The 12,387-nt window shown below is 37.6% G+C and overlaps 1 protein-coding gene across 9 annotated transcripts in view; it reads left to right on the top strand.

Moving 5' to 3' along the window:
* Positions 1 to 12,387, top strand: part of EPS8 (EGFR pathway substrate 8, signaling adaptor) — a 191,422-nt gene that overhangs the window by 92,511 nt on the left and 86,524 nt on the right. The window contains exon 1 of one of the 9 annotated variants that reach the window (XM_067695787.1): positions 474 to 493. The exons of the other annotated variants lie outside the window; for them this stretch is intronic. The gene's annotated coding sequence lies outside the window, so the exon portion shown is untranslated. Of the gene's footprint in view, positions 1 to 473; positions 494 to 12,387 lie in introns of those variants that run through there. 9 annotated transcript variants of the gene reach the window in all.

The raw sequence follows: 12,387 nt of genomic DNA, 5'->3' as shown, positions 1-12,387 counted from the left end.
CCACTAAGTCACCAGGGAACTCTCACTCTCTGAATTTTTAAAATGAACTTTTCTAAAGTAGGATGAATATAGCTCCCTTGGGCTCCTTATGTAACTAATAACTCTAGAAAATGTGAGCTGTGTCCTTATAGGTTATTGATAGGCACATTTGAAATTAGTTAAACCGGGGTCCCCAACCTCCCTGTTAGGAACTGGGTCACACAGCAGGAGGTGAGCAGCGGGAGAGTTAGCGGAGATTCATCTGCCACTCCCCGCCGCTCCCCATCGCTCCCCGCCGCTCCCCATTGCTTCCCACCACTCCCCATGGCTCCCCATCACTTGCATTACCGGCTGACCATCCCTCCCCCCATCCCCCGTCCGTGGAAGAATTAATTATCTTCCATGAAACCAGTCCCTGGTGCCAGAAAGGTTGGGGACCGTTGAGTTACACTATCTTCCTGCGTCTCCTTGGGGAATTCAGAAGTCTGAAGAAGACATTATGAGAATGACATAGGTGAGTCTTAATTTTTCCAAAAAAAAAAAATATATATATCTATATATATATCTATATATATATATGTAGAGCAGAATACAATTGGGGAGATTCCCATAGGAATGAAAGAAACAGATAAAATTATCTCAAAATTAGTTAACCTTGCTTCTTAATCTAGTCTACCCTCCAGAATGCCCCCGTAGTGATTTTATTAAAATTAGTAGTAAGACTGTTACCGCCTCCACTGGTTTGCTGCTTCCGTAAAGACTGAGTCTAAATTCCCTTACATGATCTACCAGGCCCCTCACAACCTCGTGCTAAGCTCTTCTCTGCCGCCTCATCTTTCATATACCCTGTATTGCAGCCACACTGAATATCTCACTCTTCCCTAAAAACCATGCCCTTCCACGTACCATGCTTTGCATATGCCTAGAATGTCCTCTCCTACCCGTACCTGTGCTGATTGACACACTCCTGTGTCTTTCAACACCTGGTTCTACTGTCTCCTCCCAGATGAAACCTACTGACAGCTGCCTTAGGTTGATGGTTTCACAGTATTGTACATTTTTTATAACACGACAGTAGCATTTACTAAGTTGCATTGTAATTATCTCTTTGCATATGTCTCGCTCAACTAAGTGCTCCTGAAGGAGAGAAACCATGGTGTTTCTTATATGCCTTCATGTGAAGCACAACCCCTGGAAGGTGTAGACAGAAAATACTGAGTGAATTTCTTACGTGGTTTTGCTCACTGTATAGAATGTCTGCCTCTAATAAGTAATCATTCCATCTATAAGCTGGAATTCCTTTCATAATTTCAGCAATTATTAATAACCGAATATATCTTTTCATATGTAAAAGTATCAAGCAGGCAAGTTTTTTCTTCAGTACTTTGCTACTGCTCCATTTCTGGGCAGATTTCTTACATTTCTGGGCATACTGATTTCATCAGTAACGTTCTCACATTACCCTAGATTCCTCCTGTCTTAGGAGAAAGTATCTGGTAAGTTATACTTAAGTGTTAATGACATAATACATTATTACTCCCACAAGTGTTTGCAGTTTAAACGTGTTTCCTAGGGATGAAAATGCTTAATGCAAAAGAATAAATTTCCAGTGGTCGGAATTTCATTCACTGTATCCCTTGGGTAAATGGTATCATGTAAGGAAGCAGGAGGACTCTGTCTTGCCCCTCAAATCACACTAGGCATGCAGGCTTCCCAAAGCACCCCTGAATCTTCAGCACCTGGTGGTATTAACACTGGAAATATATTTCCTGAGGCTACTACTGTAAGGGCCTCACCCTTCCTTTTAAGGGGATGAATTTCCCCTTCTTACATTTCCCCTTTATAATCTGAAGGTCAGGGTGGTATGACTGTTTTCAAAGTGCTTATTCTGCCTCCTTAGCTAAATAGGAATTTCTTTTTCAAATGTTTAGAAATAGGCAGTCATTTAATATTTAAGCTAGTTTCTATGAGTCAGTTATAGATATGAGGAAACACTTATTAGCTGACGTGGCATATTAAATGATGATCTTTCTACTGGAAGCAAAATACTGCGGGAGTCAGATATTTGAACTCTTTCCAGTCTAGATTACTCAAAAGGAAGCAAACAGCAAGATTCAGTTTAATTGCTTGTTATTTTGAAGAAGGAAATGTTATGTGTATTTTTCTTCCCCAAGGACTGTGTCCAGGGCAGTATCATTTTGGTGTTTTTGCAGTTCTGTGAGATGTTTCCAAAGCTTTAGAACTAAAAAACAAGTGAGACTGACATAAATGTATCTGGACCAGTGGAATGTTTCAAAGCTTATCTAAGTAATTGTTCTTCTAGACTGAAGACTTGGTATTATTGGTACCCAAATCCTATTGATATAATGGTAACATAGAAGGGCATACATAGATTTCGGCGTGGACTGTGTAAATGTGAAATGTTTATACAGATGTATATGTGTGTAATTATATGTATGTGTGTGTTGCGTGTGATTAAGTGTTTTTAAGTTTTGGCAAGCATTCTAATGGGCAGGGGTATCACACACACACAGAGCACAGAAACTGGGAGTTTGGGTTCTTACATTGGTCTGCCTGGGCTTGGGGTTTTACCATGTACTCACTGTGTGATACTGGGCAAGGTGCTTTATTGTTCTGTGCCTCAGTTTCCTCATCTGTAGAATAGAGATAATAATAGTACCTACCTCTTAGAGGAGTTGTGGTTATCAAATGAATTAATGCATGCCAAGAATTTATAACAAAGTTTGGCCCATATAAGCACTCAGTAAGTGTTACCTATTGTTTTTGTAAATTTTTATTAAATACTGGCCACACAGGTGATTCAGAGAAGAGAAAGTAATTACTATGAAGAAAAATGATTGGTTTTAAGCCAAAGACATTAGTTAATTATGTGAATTAAAATCATAATGTTTCTAAGACACAGACCTACTAGAGAATGGACTTGAGGATATGGGGAGGGGGAAGCGTAAGCTGTGACAAAGCGAGAGAGAGGCATAGACATATATACACTACCAAACGTAAGGTAGATAGCTAGTGGGAAGCAGCCGCATAGCACAGGGAGATCAGCTGGTGCTTTGTGACCACCTGGAGGGGTGGGATAGGGAGGGTGGGAGGGAGGGAGACGCAAGAGGGAAGAGATATGGGAACATATGTCTATGTATAACTGATTCACTTTGTTATAAAGTAGAAACTAACACACCATTGTAAAGCAATTATACTCCAATAAAGATGTAAAAAAAAAATCATAGTGTTTCTTCATCATTAAGAGATTATGGTATAGGGACTTCCCTGATGGTTCAGTGGTTAAGACTCCACGCTTCCACTGCAAGGGGTGTGGGTTTGATCCCTGGTCAGGGAACTAAGATCCCACACGCCACATGGCGTGGCCAAAAAAAAAAGAGAGAGAGAGAGAGAGAGAGAGATTATGGCATAAAGAGGGATATGTGTACGTAGTTAGTGATTTACTCATTATAATATACCTTGGATTATTCATTTCTGACTGTATTTAAAGTCTTCCCTTTCATGACCAGATAATATATGTTTATAGAATGGTCTCCACTTTGAAACCTTTTTGGCTTTGGAAAATATATGTCTTTTGTCCATTTTGTGTTAGACTCCAATTTTGTCTAATCAGTGTTTGAAAGAAATGACACTTCATATCCTTCCTTCCAAGAAAAACATTGGGTGTTTCAGGAAGTGGTCTTGGTGAGTCAGAGGATAATACTTTTTCCTCTGAGTCAGTTCTGAACCTCCTTGATATAAACAGGTGTACTTTTACCTAAACTTCTGCTTTTCAGATCAGATGTTAAAATCATCATTTATACATGCCCACACCCACAGCGGTACTTTCATTGGCATTTCCACTCAACATTGAGGGTCTTATCTAACTGTGATTGTAGAAATTCTGCGAAATAAATTCTTTAACAAAATTTTAGTTCAATTCTGTACCTCTAAATTTGTTTCTATTTTGCATCAATTTTTCTTTAAACAGGAGTCATTTGTGTCAGGTGGTCATTTATGTCAATCACAGAGGAAATTTATGTTGGTAATAATATCCACTTGGGTCACTAAAATCCTATGTGTTTTCTTCTTTTAGTACACATATATAAACTCTCCGTAGCACATGTTTAGTACTGGAATCATTTTGCCAAAGACTGTACGAGTTTGCCACTCCCCAGAGCAAGGTCAGATTTACCAAGGAATAAATCACAAAGGTCCTTCCTAGCTACACGAAAAAATATTAAACATGATAACTAATTGCCAAGTGACTAGCTGTTGCTAATGTTGAGTTGGTCAGGAAAAACCTTAAGAAAGGAGTAGGAATTGAGGAATTGAGCAATTGCTGGATGGTTGATATAAAGTAGTGGGTGGGGTGTTTAGTTTAAGACCAGAAGCCTGCAGGTGAGCCAGTGCAAGAAATGCTCAGAAGAGTGCATGGTGCTAGGGGAGGTTTATAGGTGGGAAAACCTGTGGGAACGTGGAAGGCCGGAGAGATTGCTGCAGGCAAACTCTTATGGGTCTTGAATGGTAAGCTAAGGAATTTTCTTTTTGCGCGTGTGCGAATGTAACTGGTAGCATTCTTTATGCTGATTCTCATGTATTTCTCTTGTGTCATATTTGATTGACTGCAACTGGATTTTACTTCAGTGGATTTCATTTTTTAGAACGAGTATTTAAAGAAAAGATCTCCATCTCTATTTTCTCCAGAATACAGTTCTTCAGGAAACTAAAGGAGCTGATAGATAGATGTGATACAGATCTCAAGGGACCTGTTGCTTTTGTATGTCATCCTTATAAGAATCTTATTCTCATTTAACAGATGAGTAAACAGAGGCTCAGAGAGGATAAGGACTTGTCCAAGGTCACAGAGAGATGGTAGAATGAGGATTTACGTTCAGGGGTGCCTATCTTCATAGCATGTTCTTTTTACTATTTCACAATACCACAATGAAAGCATTAGAATATACTCAGTAAGTTTTTATTGTTTCCTGTGGCTCTGATAAAAAGCACCCCCAAAGCATTTTCCTTCTTGGTAGAAGCATTACTATTATTTTTTTAGGAATAGGAAAGTGGTCTTTGGATGCTAGGAAATTGCTCCTGGGCAAGCTTGCTCACCCATCCTCTTGGGGAGCTGCAGTTGGACCATCTTTATTTTCTACAGTAGATTATTGTCATTTAAGCCTCTATAAGGTTTTCAAGGGCCATCAAATATGTTTAGGAATTATTTGTGGGTAGAGGTGATCCATGCTGTTGATCCTTTGTCCACTTATATTAGTAGATGGACACTTGGTCATTTTTCTTTTTTTTCAGTCTTAAGCATTTGAGCCTTGGTGAGTCGGAGTCTTTGATTTTCTGTCTTGGCACATACAGTTATTACAAGAGCACGCCACTTAGCTTCATCCTATTTCCTTCATGGCAGGGGAGCAGCCACGTGGCTCTCAGCAAAACTAGCCCTTCCTGAGGTGACAACAGTGACAGTTGAGATTAAGCACCACTCTTAGAAACACTGAGTCTAATACCTCATAAAATGCGAAGACTTGTTTTAAAAAAAAAAAATTCCTTTTTAGCATCCCGGAATGAAATAGTTCAATTCTTAGGAGAGCAGGGAAATTCATCTTATTCTTCCTGGCTAACTAGTTTGTATGCTACTGTGTGCTGCTATGTGCTATTTCCAGGGCTTCTTAGCAGCTAAATTGTAAAAAAAATTTTAAAAAAAAGGACAACATTCCTCATGTCACATGCTTTCTTCGTAGGCGGGCTTGGAGTTTATGAAGTTAGAGTTCAGCCAGTCCTCAAAGTTACTTATGTAAGGACCACCCCCATCAATGAGAAAACAGGATACTTTTCGGCTCTGCTGTATTCTGTCAAATGGTCTGTGTAGGTAAATTTGTATGACAGGAAGCAGGTCACTGAGTTGATGTGCTAGCCTTTGTCACTGATGTCCTGGAGCTAATGACATGGGAGCTGCAAAGAGCTCTTGGAGATACCCTAGTTTTCAGCTTAATCAGTACTGATTAGGAACTGATGAGTTCAAGTGACATGTCCAAGGGCACAGAGTTAGGAATAGTATTAGCAAAGCAAGGAATAGTGTGGACTTTGGTGTTCAGTGTTCTTTCTAATCTCAGGACAAATCTAAAGCAAGTTGACACCTAGGATGTTCCAGTTGGAAGTTCAGGAGTGGTATCTCCTCACACTCACAGGAAGAATGGTTGGGCTTTGGCAGGACTGATGTCCACTGTTGGAGAGGGGATGGGATTGGAGAGGCGAGAGGATGTAGTTAGATGAGGATTTATTTTCGACTCCATTTGGGGATGATAAGGAAGGTGGCTGGTAATAATAGAGGGCAGGATGGAGAGGCAAGAGGATGGATGGGGGTGGCTTAGAGGGATTTGGGAGAGAGTCCACACTGCCTGCCCTTTTCCTTGAGTAGCTCTTGTTAGAAGCTAGTGATGCTAAATGTTTTCTGTTTTTAACTCAACTAGTTAAAATATTTCTTACTAAGTTTTTCTTGCTTTTAGAGCATTGTTTCATTTTCCTTAGTAAGAAGGTTTGAAATAAACATCTTAGTTTGATCGAGTAAAAAAATAATTATGAGCCTAATTTTTTCATTCATTGAATACGTATTTAGTGAGAACTTACTACATGTTATGAGCTATGTTTAGCACTTGGTATTCAAGAAAATTATTTAGCCCCTGCCCTCAAGGGGTCTACAATAATATGTACAAACAAGAAAATAGGAAGTTGCAGTGCAGGGTGATAAGTACATCTCAGTGTTGGACTCAAGCCTTATGGGAACACATGAGAGAGGCATGTAGCCTACGGTAGGGGACTCACGGAGAGCCTCCCAAGACTAAACTTTGAGTCGGAGCTGGCTAGGTAAAGGTGGCAGGGAGGTTTTGGGAGTGAAAGTGTATTCCACATAGAGGATGTAACTTGAAGGCAAGACTCTGCAAAATAGTTCAGTATAGCTGGTGCATAGCTGCCAGTGTGAGGGATGTGGGTGCTGGGAGGGGGCAGGAAGGCAGAGCTTGTGAGAAAAGAAGCCTTACAGTATAAAGGGTCAAATCCTCGAAGACTGCTATGCTATGCATTCGAATTGGCTACCTGCGGGGTGGTGGGGATCTCTTGACTGGATTTAAGTAGAGGAATGATAAAAAAAAAAAAAAATTTAAGTTTTAGAACGCAGTAGTATTAGATTGGTTCAAATTATTTCTACAAAAGCTTCTAAAACGATTCCAGTTTAGATCATCAAAAGACCAAGAGATCATTTAAAATCCTGACACTCTTCAAAAGTAGATTTTTACTGCTTATATAGCACAAAGCTAGGGAGTTTAAAAACTATTTAAGAGATAACACCAAATATAAGAAAACGTATGTTACCAGAAACAATCACATGTCTCCCTTGGAGTGTAATATATTAAAACTATTAGAAGAGGTTGCTGACTTGTTTTTTTTTTCCTTGTGGAAAATAATTATTTAATAAGTAAATATGAAAACAGTTCTTAAAAAGTCACGGCACAGCCACGTGGTAAGTCATTTATAGCCATTTAGATTAGGTTATTATTAGGAGTTTTAATAAGCTAGGAAAATACTTACAATTTATTTTTAGTTTTTTTGAATTTTATTTTATTATTTTTTATATAGCAGGTTCTTATCAGTTATCGATTTTATACATATTAGTGTATATATGTCAATCAAGAGGTTGCTGAGTTTAAGCTATGCTGACACTTAGCAGCTTGAGGAAAACTGTTATCTCTTTTCGCATCAAATTTGCTAAAACTAAGTAAGATTGTTAGAAAAAGCAGCACGTTTTTAAGTTGATTTGTTGAAGTTCATGAGAGATGTTTCCCACAGAAGTTTGAGGAAAAGTGCCCACCACGTATCATTATGTTTAATAGAGATAAAATGGAATATCTCTATAGTTTCATAAGGCTTCTTGGGGTAGTTTTTGGTATCTATCTTTCATAATAATTCATATGTCCCCATGTTTGTAAAAATATATGTTGCCTCAAAGTTGGATATAAAAGTCAGTTCTAGTTTTATTGATTGCAATTATACAATTGGAAATATGTTCCCATAGAGAAATACTCTGTAATAGGCATAGACTTTGCTGAACAAAAGTTAAGGTGATGTTATGCCCTGTTAGAATTTTGTGATCATTTTGAAATTCTAGGGTGCATTGTTTTTATCCTGGTACTGTCTTTGCCTTCGTCTTGATACTATTTCTAATAGTTCTGACTGTCTCCTTCCTTTACTTCATAAATATCCAGAATCCAGTCCTTTTCTTTCTTCTTTATAAGTAAACTTGACTGTTAGTTCTTTTCTATACAAATGTATGCACTGTCATTTGTAATAAATTTATAGCAAAAGAAGAAAGTCCCTTTAGTTCTATTTAGATGCTATGTGAATTTGGGTGAAAAACAACTCTCTAACCATTATTTTCCTCTCTGTGGCAGAATGGTTGGATTTTATTCTATATCTACTAATAAGCTTAAAAAATTTTTTTAACTGAAGTTTAGTTGATTTACAAAGTTTCAGGTGTACAGCAAAGTGATTCAGTTATATATCTTTTTTCTTTTTCAGATTCTTTCCTATTATAGGTTATTACAAGATATTGAACATAGTTCCCTGTGCTATATAGAAGGTCTTTGTTGTTTATCTATTTTATATACAGTAGTGTGTATCTGTTAATCCCTAATTCCCAATTTATCCCTCCCTCCCGTTTCCTCCCTTGGTAACCATAAGTTTTTCTACGTCTGTGAGTCTATTTCTGTTTTGTAAATAAGTTCATTTGTATCATTTGTTTAAGATTCCACATGTAACTACTTATTAGCTTTTTCACATTGACATGTTATTAAACTCTGTACCTAGCTTAACTCATGTGTACTGTGAGCGTAGTAACGGTTCCTACCTCGTGAGTTTAATGTGACAATTAAAAGAAAATAAATAGATGTAAAGGACTTAGAGTTGTGCCTGGCACATAGTGCATCTAAATGTTAGCTGCTACTGCTGCCCCTCCTCATCTTTCTCCTCCTCCTATCACTACTATTAGCAATCATAGCAGTAGTAGTTCAGTTCTCGCAGTGCACTGATTTTACAAAATCATTTGGCTTAAAAAGGGGGACAGTGATTATGCTAGCTTAGTGATACCTAGTTTATTTACTAAAGAGCTGGAATTAATCTGGGGGCTATTTAGAAATGTTAAACTTGTTCTTGTAACGAGCAATACATTTTAATTAAATCCAATCATGCTCCGCCTTGTCTGTTCTACCTACCTCTGCCTATGGGCCATTTTCCCAGTTGCTCAGAGTTGGAAGCTATGGGAATGGAAAGAAAGAAATGCAAATGTGGCATTACCAGCCCTTGTGATAATTCCCTCTTCAAATTTCCACTTCCTTCAGACCTCAAATAGCCTGCTTACCCAAACAGATCTATCTTAACTTCCCAAACAAAAATCCATACAGTATGATCCAGGAACGTGACGGGTTGGAGCGATTCTCCCTTCCCTGGCTGAATCAAACACTTTTTTCACTTAATAATTCACTATAGTGAGTTGTGTTTGCTCTGTTTCAATTGCAGGTGCTCAAATCCAGGAATGTAATTTTTTGGGGGGGGGTTATAAATTGACACTGGCCCAAAAGTGGACATGTTGCTATAAACAAATCCCATTTCTGCCCAAGTGGGAATAGTTGTCCATTTGTTTCTCTCTCTCTCATTTCCCAGGCTCTTAAACTTGAAGTACCTTCAGTTAGCATTTTATAGATTTTACTGCTTTAGTTTTTGTGATTCTTCTTCCCTATTCTCTTTTATTTTATTTCGTTTAAATTCAGGTTGTTATCGAATAGGATTGAAAACAACATTCTTGTTCAGGATGATTTTTGCACAGATTTGCCAACAGGGCACTGTTTCTGTGCATCAGTCTTGAAACACTGAAAGCACTTTCAAAAAACGACATAAATTCTTTGTTTCAAAGTTTCACTAATTATCCTAGGTTTTAAGTGAGGAAATCCTGAAATAACATTTCAGAATGAATCTCTCAGTCCCATACTTTTCAGAAGTTCATAGATAGGTTTGACTCAGTCTGACTTTATATCCTCATAAATACTATCTTTTCTATTCTTTTTCTTCTAAGCAATTGACAAATGTTGTAATATTATATTTATTATTTTACTTATTTCATGCTGGCTCCCCCACTAGATTGTTAGCAGCGTGAAGATAGGAACCATGTATATTTCGTTAATTGTGCACCCAGGGTCTAGAGCTATCCTGTCTAATATGGTTGCCATTGGCTATATGTAGCTATTTGCATTTAAATTAATTTAAATCTAGAAGAATGCAAATTTCAGTTCCTCGGTGGCACTATCCACACTTCAGGTGTTCAGCACTTGTGCTCAGCTACTGTATTGAACAGTGATGATACTGTACTCTTTTCAGCAAAGCTGGAAGTTTTATTTGACGGGGCTTATCCAGAGCACTGATAACTATGGAATGGTTACATAGTAAATCCTTGTGAACAAGTGAATGAATGAATGAATGAGTACTGCTGTTGGCTCGTGCCAATTAACACTGGCTGAATCTTGTTTGATGCATTTACAGAGGTCATTCTGATTTTTAATTCATCAGTGTTGACATACCCCCAGCCAACTTCAAAATACTGGATTTATCATTAGTTAAAGGAAAGTATACAACAGTGGTTAAAAGCATGACTAGTGATCAAATCTTAGACATGCTATGTAGGTATCATGACCAAGTTAGCTTTGCTTGTAACTTTTGTAAGTCACAGATTCCCCATTAAAATGGGGATAATAAGCTCTTCTAACCTCATAAGGTGGTAAGAATTACGTAAGGTAATGTACAAATAGTGATTGGTACAGTGGCCGACACATTAAAATCCTTAATGAATAAGCATTATTATTATTTTTTTTACAATAGTGAACTGAAATATGTCTAAATTGACCCCAGTTCATGGATAATTTCCGGGTTGGTTATAAAGAACTTCACTGCTAATTTTGAAAACGCACATTGTTATAATTTGGCAGACATTTTCAAAGGTAGTACTATCCACAGTCAAAGCTTATACTTATTATCTTTTAAATGTGACATTTCATAGCCTTGATTTAAAAAATTTTCCCATCGGACTTAATTTTTTTCTTCATTTAATTTTTATGACTATGTAAATATCTAACCTCTCAAGAAAAGAAAGCTTCATACTACTTTTATAGGCAACTTGAATTTTAAAACTAATGCACAGATATCTCTGACTTTTATTTTGGGGTAGCTCACAAACAATTTGTTTCCCAGATATATTTATTAAAAAGGGCTTCTCTTTGGAAAAATATATTTGAAAATCCATTTAATTAAAACGAATAAATTAGTGGTTATTTACCTAAGGATGAATTTCAGGTTTCATTTAGGAACCTAACTCTGTTGTGCATTTAAAACTATGATATAATTTCTGGAAAAACATTTAAAGAATTTTTCATTAACTGTAATGCCTGAGTTAGCTAGAGATATTGCCCACTTTTACGTATTATAATGTTGTTCCTTTCCTGGAATTTGAAAGTAGCGTTTGTTTTTATAAAAATAGCAGGTGGTTAAACGTACACTACCAAAGTATCACCTGACGTTATGTAGAGTAAATCTCCTTCATTTTTTGTGCTTTCACTCTGGCTGTTATGGTACTTTTATTTTTAGTATAAACTTGTACTCATATTTCTCAGCCACCTTAACCTCTCAAGTTCATATTACAGGTGACTTTGAATTTTTCTCCTGAGTTTTTCATTAACAGATATTTGTCAATGTTTAGACAATGAAAATACGTTAGAGAAAGAAGCAGATTAAGCACATACATATATTCCACTCTCTCCAAAAAAATAAATAACTAAATAAATGACAATGAAGGGATTTGAAAAATGCAGAAAGTCAGTGAGACCAAGGGACTCTGGAAAGTCCAGGGATGATTGTAACTAACCTATACATCCTGAGAAGCTGAAACCCACGCTGCTAGGGAGAGACACTGAGGTTCACTTCAGAGCCTCAGTAAGACTCAACAATGAGGGTGAGGCTGAAACAGGAGGATGAGTGTGTTTAAATAGAGCTTAGATCCCAGATGCCTCCCCACTCTCCAGCAGGATTATTCCGTGGAGAATGTGAAGTAGAGAACTCTCAAGTGGGAGATACCAAGGCACATACGGAGGTGGGAGGATTAAGGGAAAAACTTACTAAGCAGTGAGACACCCTCAGGGTACTTCTACTCCTCCCCAAATTTTGGCAGTCAGATATGTATTCTCCAGGGATGAAATTGGAAGATGCTTCTTTGAAGAATCTGATCTATCTGTGCAGAAGACCTGTAGGTACTGATGGTTGGGGAGGTCTCCCAATGGAACAGCCCAACCAGATTGCTCTGTA

The sequence above is a fragment of the Pseudorca crassidens genome, chromosome 11, assembly GCF_039906515.1.
Source record: "Pseudorca crassidens isolate mPseCra1 chromosome 11, mPseCra1.hap1, whole genome shotgun sequence".
Taxonomy (NCBI): domain Eukaryota; kingdom Metazoa; phylum Chordata; class Mammalia; order Artiodactyla; family Delphinidae; genus Pseudorca; species Pseudorca crassidens.
The sequence above is the reverse complement of the archived record's forward strand: the minus strand, read 5'-3'. Positions and strand labels throughout refer to the sequence as shown.